The following is a 7,094-nucleotide window of genomic DNA, read 5'->3' on the forward strand; positions in this document are numbered from 1 at the left end:
CTAGTTGTTAGTGCAGTCACCCCTCGAGCAGGAGGTCGTTGGTTCGATCCATCCTGGCGCACCTCCTTTTTTTGTCCTATAGAAAACAGGTAAGAGATAGCAAGATGGGCCGAGACCAATTCGATGCGCCTGCAGGCGCCTGTTGGCGAACTGGCGCATATGCGCCAAATAGGATATGCCAGGCTGAACCGTCACAATGAGCGATACCAAATCCTTGTGTACGGAAGAAGGCGGTCTCAATGTGATTTTTTTTTCGACGGGTAGGCTGTCAACGAAGCTTTTTCTTAGAAAGGCTCTCAATGAAGTTGATTTCTTTCTTGTCGACCGGATAAGTTTAACCTTTCCATGCCTAAATATTTCATCATATACAACAAACAACAACATCAAAGCATTTAGTCCCAATCATATGGTAGAACTGAATCCATAAAATCTCACAACCACCATATGGTTCTGGCACATGGATAGTTGGCTTTCACGTATTCCTGTTCATGGCAAGTTCTTTGGCGATAATACGGTCCTTTAGGTATCTCTTTACAGACTCCTCTTATGTCAAGTTTGATCTACCCCGACCTCTCTTTAGCTATCCGTTATGCACTAGAGGTTCTAGATGCCTGCCCAAAATATGCCTAAACCATCTCTGACGATGTTATTGCTTTGCAAACACCATCATGCACACCTCCACGGGTTCTGCTCTTCTATAGTCTTATTTTGATAATACCTTTCTATGGTTCAGTTTTGGTAGATATTTTGCATGAAAAATACAGTAATCCGAAAAGAAATAGCTTTGCTGAATTTGTGTATTTGCCATTCGATGACTATCCTCATTCCACCGCCGAAGAGCAGCCGCAGACCATCGGTGGGCCGTATCTACATACTAGTACTAGTAAAGTACATAGGGTGTACTGTCTACATGACAAGAATCCTGAACAAGATTAGGGACTGTATTGCAACTAACTGATCAGCCGATGGTAATTCTAGAAACCTGGGGTGTGGATGTGTAGCCAGACAGAAGATTTCGACGATAATTCTACCAAGTTGAGGTCTGAATGTGTAACGTTGCAAATATAAAATATGCCCATCATTTGGCTGTTGTGAAGTCTTTGGATGCCATTCGATGTCCATTGGTGGAGACAGATCACAGATCCAAATCTCCTTACAATATGTAGCCAATTTGCAGAGTAATATGGCCTGCACGCGTATCACTGCATAAAATAAAGTTATAGTCTGTCAGAGTGATGTACTAGTCTGTCAGAGTGGCATATAAACTAACCTGTCATCAGACACAAGATGTAGTACTAGCTACGACAAAGACCACCACTACGACAAAGACCACCACCACAAGAGTGATACATCTCACGATGTACTAATTTTCAAACAGACTACGACAAAGACCCCCCACCACTACTAGTTGTTGGTAGTCCTCGCTGACTGCGCCCGCCCATGATGTTTGTTTGGGCGTGCGTGCTCCCATCTCTCTCTCTCTCTCAATCTTTTTGCTCCCACTAGGACCCGCCCCTATGTTTGAATATCTGTCCTCTCCCAATCTTTTTGGTTTGCTTAATTAACATGTACTATGCTGTCATTGAGTTGAGTTTGATGCCATCACTAGGTAGCCCTACCATGTTCCAAGGAAAAAAAAACTAGCGCTACCATGTGGTATGCTGCCATCGTGCATAGGCCGACTTTTATCTTGTTTTGTTTTGCAGGTAATTGGCTTTATACAAGCTTCTTTTATTTGCATCTACCTGAGGTTTATACAATTTGTTGATTTATACAATTTTAAAATCGATGTGTTCACAAAACTAAAAGGCTCGATGCCCTGTGAAAGATTGGATGAAAGCGTGTACCTCTGGCAGGGACGCGTGCATGTTTATATAGAGCAGATGGTTTACAAGATACGGTAGTTAGGCGTGGATTGATCCTCAAGCAAACTATACAAGAGACAAGGAGGAATCCCAACAGCCTGACTACCAGATTACATCAACACGCACGCACTAGCTATACCAGAAGGTATATACGATTTTTATACGACCGTACATACGTACAATAATATCTAACACGCCCCCTCAATCATAGCTTCACCAAGTTGAGATTGCTCTTGAAGTCTTCCAACTTGCGCCATGATAGTGCTTTAATAAAGCCATCCGCAACTTGATCACCTCTGGGAATGAAACGAATATCCAGGAGTTTCTGTGCTACTCTTTCTCTAACAAAATGATAGTCCACCTCTATGTGTTTGGTCCTTGCATGAAAAACTAGATTTGCTGACAAATATGTGGCACCAATATTGTCACACCAAAGACGAGCAATGGGTGAGTGAGCAACTCCAAGTTCTTTCAGAAGAGTCTGAACCCAAATAATCTCTGCAGTAGCATTAGCTAGAGATTTATACTCAGCCTCTGTACTTGATCTTGAAACAGTGGCCTGTTTGTGTGCACTCCAAGAGATTAGGTTTGGACCAAAGAACACACAGAAACCTCCAGTTGGTCTTCTGTCATCAGGGCATCCTGCCCAGTCAGCATCTGAAAAGGCACTAACTATATTGCAAGGTGACTTGGTAAATTGAAGACCGGTACTCATAGTACCTCCAAGGTATCTCAAGATCCTTTTGACTGCGGTCATATGTTGAGAAGTAGGAGAATGCAAATATTGAAATACTTTGTTAACAGGAAAACAAATGTCAGGTCTTGTCAATGTGAAGTACTGCAAGGCACCTACCATACTCATGTGCTTAGTTGCCTCTTTGGCCCCCAAGACTTCTCCTTCTTCTCTTGACAACTTCTTGGATGTGGAGAGAGGTATGTTTGATACTTTAAAATTTATCATACCCGCACGTTTCAAAATATCCAAAATATACTTTTCTTGGGCTAGAAGAATACCATCTTTCACCTTTTTGACTTCAATTCTCAAGAAATAGTGTAGACCACCTAGATCCTTCAAGGCAAAATCTTTCCTTAGATCCTTCAATAATGCCACAGTTGCATCCTGTGATGAGCTAGCAACAATGATATCATCAACATAGACCAACATGGAGATAATGATTTTGCCTCTTTTGAAGAAGAACAAGGAAGTATCTCCTTTGGAAGGCTTAAATCCAAGTGCTTGAAGTTTTTCACATAACCTGGAGTACCATGCTCTAGGTGCCTGTTTTAAGCCATACAAAGCTTTATCAAGTTTGCAGAGATAATTTTCCTTGCCTTTAACCTCATAGCCAGGAGGTTGTCTCATATAGACTTCTTCCTCTCGAACGCCATGGAGAAACACATTCTGTACATCCAACTGTCTGAGACTCCAATTACTTGAAACTGCAACAGAGAGAACAAGTCTGATGGTAGCTGCTTTAACAACAGGACTAAAGATATCTTCATGGTCTATAGCATATCTCTGCTTAAAACCCTTTGCTACTAGACTTGCCTTGTATCTGTCGATTTGACCACTTGCTTTCCTTTTAATTCCATACACCCACCTACAATCAATAACATTTTTATATCTTGTTGGTGGGACTAAGTGCCAAGTTTTGTTTTTAAGAAGAGCATCATACTCATCATTCATAGCATTTTTTCCAATTTGTATCACTCAAAGCTTCTTGCAAGCTATTTGGTTCACCAGTAGTTGCCAGCCCACCAAAACGAACTTTGAGCTTATCATACCTGACAGTACCATCTGTACGAACCTGAGGTTTTATAATACCATGTTGTGACCTTGTTCGTCGAGTCGGTACATCAGAAGCTGCAGATGCGTGTGGCACAGAAGATCAAGCGGAGAGGGGAACAACTGCACGCGATCCCATGTCGGATCTGTCGTTAGCGACAGAGGATCCCCCGTCCTGTCGGGGCAGATGCGCGGCACCATAGGAGGTACGCGCGGCTCCCTCGCTGGATTGGTCCACTTGGCGACCAGCAAGAGGCGAACCGTGCCGCGCGGGCTAGTGCGGCTGTCCATGTGCCATGTGGTCACCTGGGAATGGCTCGGGCGAGGACGCGCTGTCGGGCGAATCGACCCGCCCCACACGTCGCTCCCGGGGTGGAGTCTGCGCTCCCAAGGCAGATTCGCCCCTGCGCCAACTGCGCCACCTGCACCCGCTGACGCTGCAGTCTTGGGATCACCGCCCACATCACCTGAATCCATCTCGTGTTCCGCGTCGTTCATGTCATGTTCTGGCTGCATAAAATCATGCACCATTAGCAACATGATTAGTGTGAAAACTAGCCAATTGATTAACTACAGATTCGCCCCCATGATCAAGAGGTGCAGATTCAGGACGCAACAAGACTTCTGACCTTAGAGGGGTGCCTGCATTTGGATTTAAAGAGGCAAAAGGAAAAATTGTTTCGTCAAAAATGACATCACGGGATATATAGACTCGACCCGCAGCAACATCTAGGCACTTGAACCCTTTATGGAGATTGTTGTAACCAAGGAATACACATTGTTTGGAACGAAATTCCAATTTTTTGGAGTTATAAGGGCGAAGGTTCGGACAGCATGCACATCCAAAACTCAGAGAGAATGATAGTTCGGTTGTTCTTGAAACAAGCGAGTCAATGGGGTTTCAAAGTTGATAACTTTGCTAGGGGTGCGATTTTTCAAATATATGGCAGAGAGGAAAGCCTCATCCCAAAACTTCAAGGGCATGGAGGCATGGGCTAAACGAGAAAGCCCTACATCAACAATATGTCGATGTTTCCTTTCTGCTGCCCCATTTTGCTGATGAGCATGGGGACAGGAGACATGGTGAGTGATGCCTAATTGGCGAAAAAAGGAATTTAAGCATTCATATTCGCCACCCCGGTCGCTTTGCATGGTGATGATTTTTCTGTTGAACAATCTTTCAACAAGAGTTTGAAACTCATGAAAGGCTTGGAATACTTTAGATCTGTGTTTGAGAAGATATATCCACGTGAAGTTACTGTAATCATCAATTAAAGACACATAATAGTTTTTTCTATTGATAGAATCACGGGCAGGCCCCCATACATCGGAGAAAATTTGCTCTAAAGGAGCATTGGATACACTGTTTGAACTAGGGTAAGGTAGTTGGTGACTTTTGCCCATTTGGCAAGCATCACAAACACCTTATTTATTTAACTCGTTGCTAGAAAAAGGAATATCATTCTGGCTAAGAACATGACGCACTATGGTAGAGGACGGATGCCCTAGCCGACTATGCCACCTTTCAACAGGCAGTTTATTTGCACCAAACGCTTGTTTGCTTGAACTAGAAGCCGATGATACGGGGTAGAGACCTTGTCTACACCTGCCGCGCAGAAGGGTTTTCCTCGTTCCCTGTTCCTTGACGAGAAAGAAACTTGGGTGAACTTCAAGAAAGGTATGATTATCAGTGGACAAGCGGTGAGCAGATATAAGATTTTCGGTGGCATCGGGTACATGCAAGATATTCTTTAGATGAAGATCACGAGTAGGGGTACGAATAGTAGTATGACCAATATGACTAATTTCCATACCTTCTCCGTTAGCAGTGTGGACTTGCTCGTTGCGGTTGTACTTGTTGTGGACGGTCAGCTTGTCGAGCTCGCTGGTGATGTGGTTGGTGGCGCCAGTGTTCAGATACCAGTTGGTATCTACTCCATAGGACGAGGTGGTGGCTGATCCGGTGCTCTTATCGTTCTTGGTGTACGAGATGTTGAAGCGACGGTAGCATTCAAGGGCGGTGTGGTTCGGCCTCTTGCAGATTTGGCAGACGACCTCAGGAAGATCATCCACCCCTCCATTGCCGTTGCCGCGGCCTCCATTGCCACGACCAACGCCTTCATTGCCACGGCCTCTGTTGCCGCGGCCGCCTCCTCCATTGCCGCGGCCACCATTGCCACGGTCGCCTCCACCACGGCCGAAACCACCGCGGCCACGGGAGACAGCATTGGCCGAGGATTGGGAAGAGTGGTTTCCACCCTCAAACATAGAAAGACATTTTTCAAAACCGATCAGCTGAGAGTAGTGTTCTGCTACCTTGATTGGTTCGGTCCTTGCAGCACAGATGGACGAGACAAAAGAGATGTAGTCATAGTCTAATCCGGCGAGGATGTAGGAGACCATGTCACCTTCGTCGAGCGGCTTGCCTGCTGAAGCCATCTTGTCGCCCACCGCTTTCATGCACCCGATGTAGTCGGTGATGGTCGCGGTGCCCTTTTTGGAGGTGGAGAGGGCGATCCGCATGTTGACGATGTTGGCCTACGTCTGGGAGAGGAACATCTCCTTGATGGCGGTCCATGCCCCGGCGGGCTTGGTGAAGTGAGCGACTTGGATCATCACAGGCGGCGATATCGAGTTGAAGATGAAGCTCAGCACCTCGGAGTCTTGCGCCATGGTGATGAGATGCACCGGGTTCCGCACATTAGTGGGCTTACCATCCTTGTTGAGGAGCTTGGCCTTCGGGAATGGGTGATCAGGGTTGAGGTCGTCGATCAGCTGTGCTCCGCGGATGGTGGCTAGGGCTTGCGCATGCCAAAACAGGTAGTTACCATGCTGAAGCTTGTCAGCGATGGGGATGAGGGCAAAAGCGGCGGCGGCGGAGCTGGAGCTAGCCATGACTTGGGTTGGATGTTGGAGAGGAAGTTGGCTCTGAATACCATGAAAGATTGGATGAAAGCGTGTACCTTTGGCAGGGGCGTGTGCATGTTTATATAGAGCAGATGGTTTACAAGATACGGTAGTTAGGCGTGGATTGATCCTCAAGCAAACTATACAAGAGATAAGGAGGAATCCCAACAGCCTAACTACCAGATTACATCAACACGCACGCACTAGCTATACCAGAAGGTATATACAGTTTATATACGACCGTACATACGTACAATAATGTCTAACACCCTGCACATTAATATTTTAGGGCTTGCTAAATCTCAATTGACTGATTATTCTAGAGACATGTAATAAAAAATGTGCATTATTTATCTAACGTCATGTCTTTTCTGATTGATAAAGGTCAGAGTACGCGTGTTGGCATACGACTGCAGCAACCCATGCGAAATGTTTCTTTTCATGCGAGAAGAAAAATTCATTGTTTTGACCCTTTTCTTTAACTTAAGCATGATTTGTCCTTATGTGTAAAAGTTTTTCGGATATGACCATTTTCC

The 7,094-nt window shown here is 45.3% G+C and overlaps 1 pseudogene; it reads right to left on the bottom strand.

Moving 5' to 3' along the window:
• Nucleotides 1-5,930: 5,930 nt before the first annotated feature.
• Nucleotides 5,931-6,072, bottom strand: LOC123073104 (uncharacterized; annotated as a pseudogene).
• Between the last annotated feature and the right edge of the window lie 1,022 nt (nucleotides 6,073-7,094).

This window comes from Triticum aestivum, chromosome 3B (genome assembly GCF_018294505.1).
Source record: "Triticum aestivum cultivar Chinese Spring chromosome 3B, IWGSC CS RefSeq v2.1, whole genome shotgun sequence".
NCBI lineage: Eukaryota > Viridiplantae > Streptophyta > Magnoliopsida > Poales > Poaceae > Triticum > Triticum aestivum.